At 32.6% G+C, this 14,692-nt stretch overlaps 1 protein-coding gene across 2 annotated transcripts in view; it reads right to left on the reverse strand.

Moving 5' to 3' along the window:
- Positions 1-14,100, reverse strand: part of LOC146534812 (arrestin homolog) — a 59,100-nt gene extending 45,000 nt beyond the window's left edge. For both annotated transcript variants that reach the window (XM_085192998.1, XM_085192997.1), the window contains exon 1: positions 13,834-14,100. The gene's annotated coding sequence lies outside the window, so the exon portion shown is untranslated. The remainder of the gene's footprint in view (positions 1-13,833) is intronic.
- Positions 14,101-14,692: the final 592 nt, after the last annotated feature.

A 14,692-nucleotide genomic window follows, 5' to 3' on the forward strand; every position in this document is an offset into this window, starting at 1 on the left:
CCTTCATATTGGATTAGATTACTTAGTTAACGATGCATTGTTATCAAACCAAAATCCATGTAAAAAGATTTAAAATTATTTTGAACTAACAATGTAAAATAGTAAAATAGTACAAAAACTAGAAACTGTTGAAGATAAATATAAATATATATTTTACAGAGGCAGAATACTCTTTCACTCCCTTCTTTATATTTTATTTTCATTTTATTAGGTAGAGAGAGACGCTCGGTAAGTGGAGGCAAGAAGGGTTCTTAAGCTTACATTTGTGAATCGAGTCACTGGTCTGAGCTCAACTGACAACATGATGATAACTAATTTATTTTGATATATTTTTCTATGTTATGTTAAATAAAATAAAAACAGAATTTCTTGTATCTTCCAATTTTATACTCAGATTTAGATTTTTATTAATAATAGCTTACTGCAAAAAAATTCAAAAAAGATATATGATTGCAATTTATTCCCTTTACAGTTTACTCTTAATGCTTTCATAAATTCATATAAAAAGATATATTTTTTCTGAAATTAATTATCGTACTTCATTCCAATATTTCAAAGCAAGAAAACACAAATATCACTTTTGTAGGTGTCAGTTTAATTAATAATATAAAAAAATGTATTTAATATAGAAAATTATTAATAAAACAAATTGACGATATGACATTGACGAGACGTATCGATCTCAAATTATTCTTATCATCTGTTATCCTTATATGAGTCAACAATGGAGCCATCAGTGAATGCAATTAAAATAACACGCGAATTTGATTTTGGTGTGGTTTAATGTGGAATTTTGCAAGTTACAATATTTATTATAATTTATATTAATTATATATTTATTTTTAAATATATATTAATTATTAATTACTAGAGACTCACACGCGGTTTCGCTCGTTTAAGTAAAATATATTCTTTAAATAAAAAGTATCCTATGTCCTATCTAATAGCGCTAAGAATAGGTATGTGTAAAAAGTTTCATCATAATCGGTTGAGTGTATATTTATATTTATAATATTAATGTGTTGGTATTGCTACTAGATTAGTCGTCACTTAAAAGTACTTATAGTACTTACTTTAAGTTAGGGGCCAGTCATGGCACAGGGGAACAAGCGTGCTACTGTAAATGTGACTGGTTGTGAGTTCGATTCCCAATTGAAGAAATTAAACATTTAATATTTTCAATTCTTCGCTCTGGTAACGAGGTAAAGCGCAACATTGAGTTCCGCAACTCAACACGTGAGGCCTCCAGAATTCAGCGAAAAATGGGAAACGGAAGTTTCTTATAATGAGAACGGAGTGTCTTAACTTTAGGTTCCCGGGTTCCCTCTGCCTTCCCGGGATCCAGCGAGAAGCCAAAAAAATTGACAAATTGTTCACGAGAAGTTAATAATCACACAATAAAGTTCAGCTTCACAATCATCCATCAACGTTTAATCTCTATCATATATCAAAGAGAAGGTGCCTTCAGCACGTCTAAATATATTTTCACACCCTTTGTAAATAGCATTATTAAATTGTTAAAAGAAAATCCCTGGATAAATTCTTTTTCATTTTTATTTAATGTAGACTAGAATGTTTCACTGAATAAGTGATAGAACTCTCCTTTTGTTTTATATTTTGTAAAAAAAAAAATACTACGAAATTATTCGAAGGATATTCGATACTTAAGAAGAATATTCTTTAAAACGTATAAAAATATGAATATAGTGGATTTGAACCATGCCCCTTGGAAACCATCCTAGTGCTGTGATGGCTATGGCTTAGTAAGCCATATATCGATTTACAAACATACATACAAACTTTCATACATATGATGAAATATTAATCCCGTTATTTACAACACCCAACGCCTATCAATTATGATAAAGCCCAGCTACTCCAAAGCTTATCACTTGTCAGGAGCTATTAGTGATTCGTGAAAACCATTTATTTGATAACATCCTCACCAACTTCCAATCCAATATGAGAACGGTTAAAGTTTCGAAAGTTTATCGATAATACCAACGGATGTTCTAAATTGGATTGTGAACGATTGTCCGATAAAACACTGTTGAGCTGAGGCTTTGTTACGTTTTATTCGATTGGGAAGATAGTGTTGAAACACTCTCCGCGAAAAATATACAGTAATTTGTTCTTATTTATTAAATAAATTAAATTAAATCAGCTTCACGCTATAACCCGATCACAGCGGGGTAGGCAGAGGCAACCTCGTGTTAATATACTCCGTTCCCCAATTTCTGCCGAATTCTGGAAGCATTTATTGTAGAGTGGCGGATGAGTAAACTAAAAAAGATAAATCCTCATACAGAACAAAACATTAAAAAAATATTAACAAAGTTATAAAATTTACGTTTGAACCATCAAAAACATTAACTTTATTTATTAAGATATTTTTCCTTAAACAAAAAGAAATATCACCTCCTAATGAATGTATATTGTCCGTGCCTTTCCCGTAATATTGTCTCTTTGTGAAGTCTACCAGTTACAGAGAGAGTTACTTAATCAGAAAAATGTAAAATGTTTTGACAGAGTTGTTTTATCATTTTCTTTTACTTTTCCTTTTTTTTACTAACAAGTGAAATATTAACTACAATTTCTTACTGGCTTTGCTTATTTTAGATTATATATAATTTTATTGTCATCAAAAGTAAAGCTATATCCTGGGCAGTTCGTCAATTTGACGTCGAGCAGGCACTAAATACGTACCAACACGACAAGTTAGAAAAAATCTTGTAAAAATGCGTAATATATAAAAAATTCTGGTCTATTTATTAGCGATGCGTAATTGAGAAAATAAAAAAGATATTACTATAGATAATAAGGGTAATTGCCGTCTATCTGTTTACTAACATGAGTAAAGCATGAATAGTATTTTAGTTTTATCAAAATGTAACAAGTGATAAGGTTTTCTACGAATCACTATAGATGAATAATATGATAAATAAACTAAGCCCAATGGACAATAACGATGTGGTTTTGTATAAATGAAAATTAAAGTTTAATCATTAAAGTATTTAATATTAACAAATCCTAACTCTGGTATCGAGGAAAAGCGCGGTTTTCAGTTCTGCCACTCAACACGCAATGCCAGCAGAATTCAACGGAAAATGTGGAAAGGGGGTGAAATGTGCAGGATACGTGAAGCTAAAAAATGTGACTTTTACCCCTTGTGGTAAAATGGAAATAACTAAGAATTATGACAATTAATATTAATACACATTCTACATGCCCGAGGTAACTTGTTCAAATCCCGCTGGATTCAAAGGGCGCAGGACCGGACGGAGTGGCGAGCATTGGGGGAGGCCTATGTCCAGCAGTGGACTTTAAAAGGCTGATAGATGATAGAGGATGAGGCTGATAGAGGATAGATGGATGGATGGATTATGCTCGCGTCAGTAAATGGATAACTAATACTAAAAATTTTTTTTGATATGAACCAGTACTTTTTTTTGCGTGTTCGACCAAATAAAATATTCAGTTTTATATTATTAGTATAGATTATTATAAAAACGATATTTATAGTTTTATAAGGTTATCATGACATAAAAATACTTTATTTTCAGCTCTATTAAAGCTTATTTAACTTAATTTTAGCTTTGTTATTATATAAAATATATCGCACTTCGTCTAGCTATAGATAGATGGATGGAAAGTAAAAACACGTTTCATAATATAGGTACCTAATTATATTTTAGAATCGAATATACAACCATCAAAAATCTGTTCAATACATTTTATTTTTTATAAAAGAATGTGCAGTTCAGTACATTTTTTTGTATAAAAAATTTAATTTAAAAGCTTTTTCCTATTCTTTTGCATAACATTCCTCTTCATTTTCTCAATTTCGCCTCACTAACTTTCATAAATGCTTCATTAAGTCAATCTATCCAGTCAATTTAATTCGATTTAACTATAATAATATTCCTACTAAATTAATTTCAATTCTCTATAGAAATCTCACAATTTGAAAATAACCTGCTAAGACTGCTCTTAAATGTCTATCTGAATAGACATTTTAAATTCATCATTAATTATAAAATTATTATAAAGTTTTCAAACAAAAAGATAATTTTGTTAAGCCGCAATTTTCGGCGTAGGTAATGGCTGAAATTTAATCTTTAACCCTTAAAACTTACATCGGTAGATACTTGATATAGCGGGAAAATTCTTTTATCATCTTAGTCAAAGATATCTTAGTGATATAACACTCTGTTAAGAAATATTGTGTTATCAGGTGAAACTAATAATTGAAAGGCCTTAAATAATAAAATTTATTAAAATAATATAGAACACATAATCTTTCTTAATCGAGGCAAAATATACCATAGGAAAAAAATAATTACAACTCATATTTGATTTTCGTGAAATATTTCACATATTCTATAAAGATTTATTACTTAGATAGGACCAAATTGTATGTCAACATATCTTAGAGCTCCAGTAGGGTGACATTACGAATATAACGTCAATTCAGTATATAAACCGTACTTTGGCCCACAGCCAATACAATGCTTAAGGGAATGATGCAAGGAAATTTTAGCAAAAAAACAAAGAAAACATTTGATTTTCTCCACAGTATATAAATATATGCGTAAATCTTTAAATATGATATCTGCTATAGCTTATTTTTTTATCTGCATGCTTCACCCGTATGTAGCAGGGTAGGTAGAGGGAACCTAGTTTAAGAAACTCCGCTCTCCAGTTTCCGGTGAATTCTGGAGGCAATGCGTGTTGAGTGGCGGACATCAACGGCGTGCAAATATTGTCAAGGACATTGTCAAGGACACTAGAACGAAGAAATTAAAATATTAAATGTTTGATTTCCTCGAGTGGGAACTTGTGCCTCGCAGCTCGTGGTTTATATTTAACTTTACTTATTATATAAATATTAACATCAATTAACTCAAAATTGGCTACGTAAGCAAAAGCAACCTATTGTTAAATCAAAACAGGTCACAATCCTCCCTCTGCCAACCCTGATATATGCGGAAAAGAGCATAAAATTATGAAAAAATACAAGTGACATTTAAGGAGAAGAATAAAAAAACACTAAGTATTTGTATAATTTAAAACCATCATTACAAAGAATTAAGAAACTACGAAAATTGGAAAAGCACTTACAGTTCATTTTTAATATCCAAGACAAGCTTTATAAGTGGGCACGTTCCGCAATAAATTATATTAAAATAGATACCAGCAACACATGCTTAGGAATTTAAAAGCAAACTTATATGACCTAGGAGTTAGCTGACTAGACGCTTTCGGTGTTAATAACAAGCTTAGCTTGGCTAAACAAAGGTTTTATTACAAGGACGGATCGTTTTGCAAGAAAGGATAGTTTAACTTTTTATTTTTATATATATATTTTTAGTGTTTTTTTAGCTTTACGCTGAGTTCTATGTATATAGAATAGACAAGGAGAATTTAGTGTAAATACTCTCCGCGCAATATCGAGCCATGGCATGGTAACATGTTATTGAGTCCAGTCGTGGCCCAGGGTCACAAACGTGACAGAGTTTCTTCGAGTGGGAATCGAACCTGCAGGTTCACGATTCTCACTGGAGGAATCGAAATAATTCATGTTTTCATTTTTTCGCTCTGTTGTTGACGCAAAACGTGGCGTTGATTTTCACCATTCAACACGCAACGCTTCAATAATTCAGTGGAAAATGGAAAACTGAGAGTCTTGACACTAGGTTCCCTCTGCCCCTGCTGTGTACGAGATACAGCGGGAAGATATAAAAAAAAGAAAACATCTATATTTTTCGTAAAATTTCAAAGCACCAGGCTAATAAAACGCAAACGTAATCTTTGAATTAAAGTTAAACTCACAATCACTTTCTTTTGTAACAATATATAAATTATAACAATAGGCTATCCTATTTTTATAAGATTCTTATAAGATTCTTTATTGCACTAAATTAACACATAATAAAACATACATTAAGAAAAGACATACACAACGGTGGACTTATCTCTAGAAGAGATCTCTTCCAGTCAACCCGTTTTTAGTACTGTAAACTATTATTTTACACGCTGGCAAACTTAAATATACTAAAACAACACAAAAGCTACTGTATTTTAGCTTTTTCAGATGAGAATAACCAAAATAGTAAAAACCTGGTATAACTCGAACCGACACGTACCGTCTCACATTACATGCTTACAACGTGCACGTGGAACGTTTCTAAAATTACAACGACTATATATTTCTTAATATATAGTTTGTTTTGTTTACTTTAGAGCCGGCGAAGCTTATTTATAATTAAAAAGCTTAGTTTACTATGGCAATGTAAATATTTTTGTTTCTTAATGCATTCGTCTTCTTGTTTCAAAACTGTGACAGATATTAATGGAAATAGCTGATTTTAATCTTTGTCTTTCATTTGATCTTTTCATTTAATTTGTCAATCGAAATTATATTAAATAGAATCAATCGATAGGACGTTGTTTAGCTGTATACAAAATAATTGTGACATAACAGACTATTAAAAAAATACGATTTTATAGGGATTACGCCGTTTTTGTTTAAATAAATTAAGATAATAAGATAAAATAAAATTTTCTATAATCAATATCAGTAAATGTGGAAAATAATGTAAGTTTTTTCCAAACAAAAAATGATATTTGAAATGAGCCAGAATCTTAATAGTCAATTTATTTCAAAGATCTCTTTTTTTTCAGCTGTATGCTTTTATATCGCATAGCAGAATATGCAGAGAGAACCGAGAGGCGACACACTCTGCAATCAACTTTTCATCCAAATTTGAGACATTGCTGGTGAAATGTGGATCTTAACACCGCGCTTCGTCTTACCAGTATAGGGAAATGAAAATAATCCCACGAAAGCTATTTGTAGTGCATCTATAAGTAAAACGTATAATTGAATAAACCAGAGCAAAACAATCAAAACAAAGTTGAAACTTTGATTGGAGTTTGGAAATTTCCCTTTATCTGTTAATTTGTAAGTTCTTGATGCTTCTGCAAATCTTATTCATCCCTTAATAATAGTTATAATTGAGAAAAATAATAATACAGTCCCTATCCAAATTATTTTTTATATGTAATAATTTGTATTTTTGTTCTATTTTAAATTTTATTAGTATTTAAGTTTAAAATAGAAGGAGAGTTTTGTCTGTAAAATGGGGTTGCTATTATTTTCAATAAATATTTCAATCCCTATGTTCCCTCTGCCTATCCTGACATGTGCGGAATACAGCGAGAAGTTGACAAAAAATATATATATTTAAAAAAGAATGTCTCACTACACAACTAATAATGGATAATTATTATAGAAATATTTATTTATTTATAAAACCGCCCATATCCGCATTTTTTTTCTAAGTGTGGAATAACACTTAAAAAATGTTAAAAACACAATATTCTCTATTAAGTATATTCTCTTAACAACATATATATATTTAGATAACATAACCCATGTAAGACCGGGAAGCTAAATGTGGTTTTACTTTCGAAGGTGATCTTTATTAAATTTACCCGACAAATCAAATGTGACTTAGGGCGTGACGACGTGACAGTGATAATCAACCTGATTTTTTACAGTAGAAAATTCTATACTAACATTATAAAGCTGGACAGTTTGTTTGGTTGAGCGCGCTAATCTCAGGAATAGCTGATCTGAATTAAAAAAATATATTTTTGCATTTATATAATCGCGAAATCTTTCTAAATTGTATTAATATTAATTAAATAGTAATAAAATATTTTTTAATTTATATTTTTACTACAGAGAAGAATCCACAGGTAAAAACTAGTCTTCTCATAATTGACTTTTCATATAAGCAAGAATCTTGCAAGAATTGCTTTTAAGATAGCGGAAGCAATTAAGGCCGTGTTAATGATATTAAGCTATCAAATTAAGCTCTTATTCGTAAAAGCTTTTGTTTTTCTCTGGTGTTTTCTTTTTCATGGTAATTTATTAGATTATTAGATCTTATCTGCAAACATAATGTACGTGAATCGAATGTAGAACGTAATAATTTGTAGGTAAGATAAGAAAAATTAGAATTAATATGTAATTTAGATATACATATCAATGAGGCGTCTTTAGAGATAAAAGTAACAAAATTAAAAAGAAAAGATGTTTTTCTTTCCTAAGTATGGAATAACACTTTAACATTGTTAAAATATGTATGTTTAAAAAATGATAGATGTAGAAAGTGTTTTATTGTGTTTTAACTGTAGGTTCCAAGGTTCCCTCTGCCTACCTTGCTAAATAAAAGGTGTACAATAGAAACAAAAGAACGAATACCAATACAGAACACCTATTCCCTAGCTTTCCAGTTTAGTACTTAGTACGTGTCGGCCTTTAAGGCTGTCAGAACGATGCAAATGCCTGCAGTTGACACTCTAGCTATTAAACGTTGGTTGTAAAGCCAATTCATATTACAAATATGTATTAATTAATGTTAGAACTTATATAATATTATGTTCTTGATAGTTTATAATGAATAATAATATTTAGAAGGTAGAATAAGAAAAAGAATAATACCCAGAGTAGGGTAGGCAACGGGAACCTAGTGTTAAGGCACTCTGTCTCTCTTTTTCCACCTAATTCTTGAGGCATTGCGTGTTGAGTCGCGGAGCTTAACGTCGCACTTTACCTAGACACAAGAGCTAAGACATTAAAATGTAAATTTTAATAAATATTTCATTTATTCAAGTGGGGATCGTATCCAACTACTATTTTTTAATTTGCTTTTATTAATTAATTGAATGTAATAAATTTTAAGATTTGAGGTACGGAACCCTAAAAAGAGACTATTGTTTAAAAAATGGTCCTCTCAAATCCATAAGCTACCAAATATGTAAGAATTTTATACTTTTTTAATTGGAATTTCATAAAAGGGAAAATCAAAGAGCTTGTTATCTCGTAGTGTTTTGTACGCTGTTTGTTAGTCACTGGCGTTTCAACTGCAGATAAGAATAAAAATAAAATAGTCCAAAAATGTCAATAGCTTGTCAAATAAAAAATGCCATAGTCAACAAACAGAAAAAGCTTTGACGCAATATCTAATATTAAAAAATCAGGCTTCACGCTATATATCCCGCACACAGCAGGGTAGAGAAAGGGAACTTAGTGTTAAGACACTCCGTTCCCCATTTCCCGTCGAATTTTTCGGATGGTGGAACTCAATCCCGGGCTATTGCCTTGGTGCCCTTGAATGGGGATCGAACCCACAACCGTTGTGTTACAGTTACAAGTTGACGGTGTATTCCACAAATAACAAGAGAAGGCAGGATTAGGCTAGGTTCCCTGACTTTGATATTTTATATTTAAATGAACGAATGTGAAATGTCATTTATCTTCCAGACTACACAATAAAAGGTGGACTTTTACGCATACGTTTTTATATAAAAAATAATTATATAAAGATTTTATAATTTTGAAGTCGGTGCCAAGTAAAACAAACAGGCTTAGTAATTAGATATTGTAGTAAAGGTGTTGTAGCATTAGTTTGACACCGACTTCAAAATTACAAAATCTTTATATAATTATTTTTCACTTTTTAGTTCGTTGTTAGAAGTCGGTTTTTCTTTTTGTTAAAAATTAATTTATTTTACGATTTTTAGTGATCTTAAAATGATGCTTCTTAAACGAGTGGTGATAGTGGTGGTAGTGGTTGTGATTGTTCTATGTAAAACTTCATTTAATTAGCTATTATTTTTGTGCAAAGTTAGATTTTGGTATATTGACAAGAACATGCATAAAAAGTATTCGGGTGAATTCGGAATCTCCCTTTTTTGAAGTTGGTTGAAAATGAGAACATTCTCTTTTTTGAGATTGGTTGTAAAGAAATGCAACGATCAGGAATCTCACCTCTGACATCAATTTAAAAAGTTTTTGCTTCTATTACAGTATAATCAATTTTTTACCAAAAAAAAACAAACTTTCTCAATTTTCACCGGATTCCATAATCGGAACCTAACCAAACTTTCACCAAATTATCCTTGAAGTGTATCCTTTCAAATAAAAAAAGAATCATCAAAATCGGTCAGCGCGACATTGAGTTATTCGGCTATTTGTTGCGCACATATATATGTGATTTTCTCATAGATACCATTGTCAGACATGGACCAAAAAAAATGGGACCATTCGGGAAGCTTCACCTTTCAAATAAAAAAAAAATTTCAAAATCGGTTCACCCAGTCAAAAGTTATGAGGTAACAAACATAAAAAAAAAAAAATAAATAAAAAAAAATACAGTCGAATTGATAACCTCCTTTTCTTACAGAAGTCGGTTAAAAATAAAGAATCTTAGTCCTACTTGCTTGTATCCCGCACATTACAAGCTAGGCAGAATAAACCTGGAATCATAGTGTCAAGATACTCTATTTTCTCTCATCTCTTTCTCCCTCTATCTGTTTCTAGAAACAATATAAAAATAATAGTTTCTTTAAAAGGAAATAGGTAATATATAAACAATATAAGGGTACCCACCCAGTATCTATACATTCTTCGTAGTTATTAGTTGAAAGGAAGTACTAAACTAACGTTATTGTTGGGACGCGCGAGCTAATGAATGCAAGCAAAATAATAGACGCCATAACTCATGGCTAAACTTCGTTAGGCCGGAACGCTACCTGCTATGAAATATTACCAGTATAATTTTTCCTCATGGCAATAATTATATTATTATTAATTATTTGCCATAATAATATTCGTATGAGGCCGTCGTGGCCTGCGCAAGGGTGTGATTGTTGCGCGACGGTTGTGGGTTCGATCCCCACTCGAGGAAGTGAAATATTTATTTACGTTAACATTTCCATTTCTTCACTCTGGTGTGAAGGCAAACCGCGGCGTTAAGTTTTGCCATTCAACACGCAATGCCTCCGGAATTAGGCAGGATGTGAGGAACAAAGTATCTTAACACTACGCCTACCCTGCCGTCAGTGGCGTAGCTAGGGTATTTGCTGCTGTGCGGCTTTAGGACTTGATGCCCTTTAAAACTGTCAAAAAAAAAAAAAAACAGTGTCTTCTACTCTCACGTACATTAAGCGTCAGACACTAAAATGTGACATTGGGGGTTCACCAGGGCTCGGCTCTTAGTCCGTTCTTATTCAATGTAGTGCTCGATACTGTCTCGGCTCACATCCAGGACCAGCCTCCATGGCTGATGATGTATGCCGATGACATAGCACTCATTGCCGAGAACCGACTGACGCTGGAGCGTAAAGTGAACCTATGAAAGGGTACGCTTGAGAACGGCGGTCTTAAACTAAATGTGTCGAAGACAGAGTACATGGCCTGCGGGAGCCGGGACTCGAGCACCATTCTTATAGGTCCTGAGCCAGCCGTTAAATCGGAGAAGTTCAGGTACCTTGGATCCGTTATGCACGAGTCTGGAGGCATCGATCACGATGTCCATGGCCGGATAAGCGCTGCCTGGGCCAAATGGCGGGAGGTCACTGGTGTGGTCTGCGACCGCAGAATACCGCCCAAGCTCAAGGGGCTGATATACAAGAGCATCGTCCGACCGGTTCTTTTATACGGCAGCGAATGTTGGCCAGCACTATCTCGGCACACTCAGGAGCTTCACGTCACGGAAATGAAGATGCTGAGGTGGATGTGCGGCGTAACGCGGTCTGACCGCATACGCAACGCATTCATTCGAGGTAGTCTTGGGGTCCGTGACGTAGCGGATAAGCTCCAAGAGCGTCGCTTGAGATGGTTTGGCCACGTTACGCGCCGGCCTAAGAACTATGTCAGACGCAAGTGCCTTGCTATACCAGTTCCTGGGACGCGACCTCCCGGACGCCCAAGGAAGCGCTGGTTGGATGTCGTGATGCAGGACATGAGAGCCAATGGTCTAACCACCGAGGACGCAAAAGATCGTGCAAAGTGGAGTAGTTTGACTAGGAAGGCAGACCCTGGCAATAGCCGGGATTAATGCCAGGAAGAAGAAGACTAAAATGTGACATTGGCTACCTTTAAAAAAAAAAATCGTCGACTTTGATGCCCCTTTCCTTTTGACGCACGGTGCGACCGCACCGCTCGCTCGCCCCCCTAGCTACGCCACTGCCTGCCGTGTCATAAATCTACACACATATTCAAAAAAAGGCAAAAAAAATAAAGTTTAACGTCAAAAATATTACGTGTAATCATTTATACGACATTACCTTTTGGTCTGTTTCATAAAATAAATATTATAATTAAATGTACGATTATTGTTATTTGTTAAATTATTTTAAAGATAAAAGCGAATTGAATTTTTTTATTATATAATGTATTTCAAAGACATATAGTTATTGCCTTGTAATGTGTTTTTTATAATAATAAACTACGCCTGTATATAATACGTCTTTTTTAGCTTCACGCTGTAACCCGCAAGTAGCGGGATAAGACAGTGTTAAAACACTTTCGTTGCCTACTTTTCGCTGAATTCTTCTGAAGGCATTGGGTGTTGAGTGGCGGAACTAAACGGCGCACTTTGCCTAGTTACCACAGGAAATAAAACTAATAGAGCGACTATCTAAAAAAAATCAGCTTCACGCTGATTCCCGCACACAGCAGGCTAGGCTGAGGGAACCTTATGTGAAGACGACTATCTAAATCTCTACTTTCTACTTAGTGTATTTTTTTTAATAAAAAATCAAATAGATAAAACTAACTCTCAGGATTATTGAGTAGCCATTTTTTATTCCCATTCTTCGTAGCTTGCGTATGTCTGACATGGTCTTATTGAAATCTATAGACAAATGTAGTCATTTTCTTTCTTATATAAAACGCCGTTATTGTATTTGGCGGGAAAATTCTTACTTTATCGAGATTTGCCTATCAATTGATATTTTTAACCTATCCATACAATATCCTCCCACTTCAATTATAAAATAACCAGTAAATTCAGTCGCCACGTATTTATTACATATCATAATATGCTAAAACTATTTTTTACATGCGGCTTCACCTGTATGTTCAAATGGAAATATCTAAAAATTATTTATGACACATTCTAAATGTCCGAAGTAGTTCTGACCGCAGGTACAGTGGGTTATATCGAACGATTACCGTGATGATGGCCTCTTCCTCGGTAAATGGACTTTCCTATATAAAAATATTTCTTCAATTCAAACCTGGAGTTTTTGAGATTGGCACATTCGACCAAATAAACTTTCTGCTTTATAATATTAGTTTAGATATGTACATGTTATAAATGAAGATAGAAGTACAGTAGCTTTGCAATTATATCCAAATGGCTACAAATTATAGAACGGAGTAGGGTACGATATTAGTATGACAATGTAATCATTATTTATTTTTTTAGAAATAAAATTAATATATGAATGTCACAAATCAACATTTATAACCTCAGATAAATTAATGAACGCGTAATTCAAATTAAATGTTTGATGTGAAATAAATAAAAAAAAGTGAAAAAGAAAAAAAAAATAATACATTCTTTTGTCGCATATTCGTAAGTACAATTCGTATTTCGTACTAAATTCTTTCCGTTACTTCAATACTTAATATTTATTGAACATATGTTTTAGAGGCACAGGCGACAGGTGATTAACTGTAACCACAAACGTTGTGGATTCAATTCCCATTCTGGGGAATAAATTATCTTAATTTTCTAAGTATTAGTATAGAGAACTCCTCTATCATATCTGGGATACAATGTGAAGTTATAAAATAAATGTTATACATACAATGATTATATGATTTGCGATATAATACTAATAATATAATTATTAATAACAAAAAAATTAAACATATATTTTTTTTCTTCGCTACTTCCTGCTTTCATACTAATCTTATCTTAACATCGCTGCTTTAATAAAAACAACAAAATACCGCCATTATGCACGTACCTTTTAATAAAAAGTTTACGTCAATAACTTTCTTCTATCACTACACAGACACCGATCCAACACTATACATCCAACTTACACATTTTATAAAAAGTTTTCAAACTAAAACCAAGAAAAAAAATATTTATATATTTTCTTACAAATCAAAAAATTCCAACAATTTTTTTATTTACAAATAAATATAATTTAAATTACTCAATTATTCTTCACTTTTTTTTTTTTTCATTCAATCCGTCCGGCGATGGCTGTACGTGCGTACACACCAGCGGTCGTAGTGTGACTGAATAGAAGCCTGAAAGTTCTGTAGGTGCAACAAGTAAAAATACATACATACATAAATCTTATATGAACCTTGATTTGTGGCTAGAAACTTTTGCACTAAAGCTTAAATACTTTGAAATGTGCATTTCTGCTTGCTTTGAATAACTTTTTATTTTTAGTTTAGTTTTAATCCCACAAGGTTAAACATTAACTAGGTTTTATATGTTTGTACTGTACTGCATTAAAGACTCATTTAACTGCTATACTGCGAAGATATTAGATTCAAATTTCATACAAAAATTTAACTCTATCTATCTATCTATGCTCCTTATATCTTTTATTATCAAAGATTGCTACAAGTGACGTATTGGTAGGTGTTATAAGCCTATAGTGTGAAATATACCCGTATAAGTTTTGTTTAGCTAGGCTATAAACTATATAAATTGTATATTTTTAGGGTAAAAAAAGGGAACACTTCTGTTCCCCATCTTACGCCGAATAATTGAGGCATTGTTGAATGCTACTCTTTACCTCGTTGCTAGACGGAGAAAATGAAAAGATTAAATATTTCATTACCCCGAATGAGAATCGAACCCAC

Source organism: Heliconius melpomene, chromosome 11 (assembly GCF_056956725.1).
Source record: "Heliconius melpomene rosina isolate 202511_hmr_F chromosome 11, ASM5695672v1, whole genome shotgun sequence".
Classification (NCBI taxonomy): Eukaryota; Metazoa; Arthropoda; class Insecta; order Lepidoptera; family Nymphalidae; genus Heliconius; species Heliconius melpomene.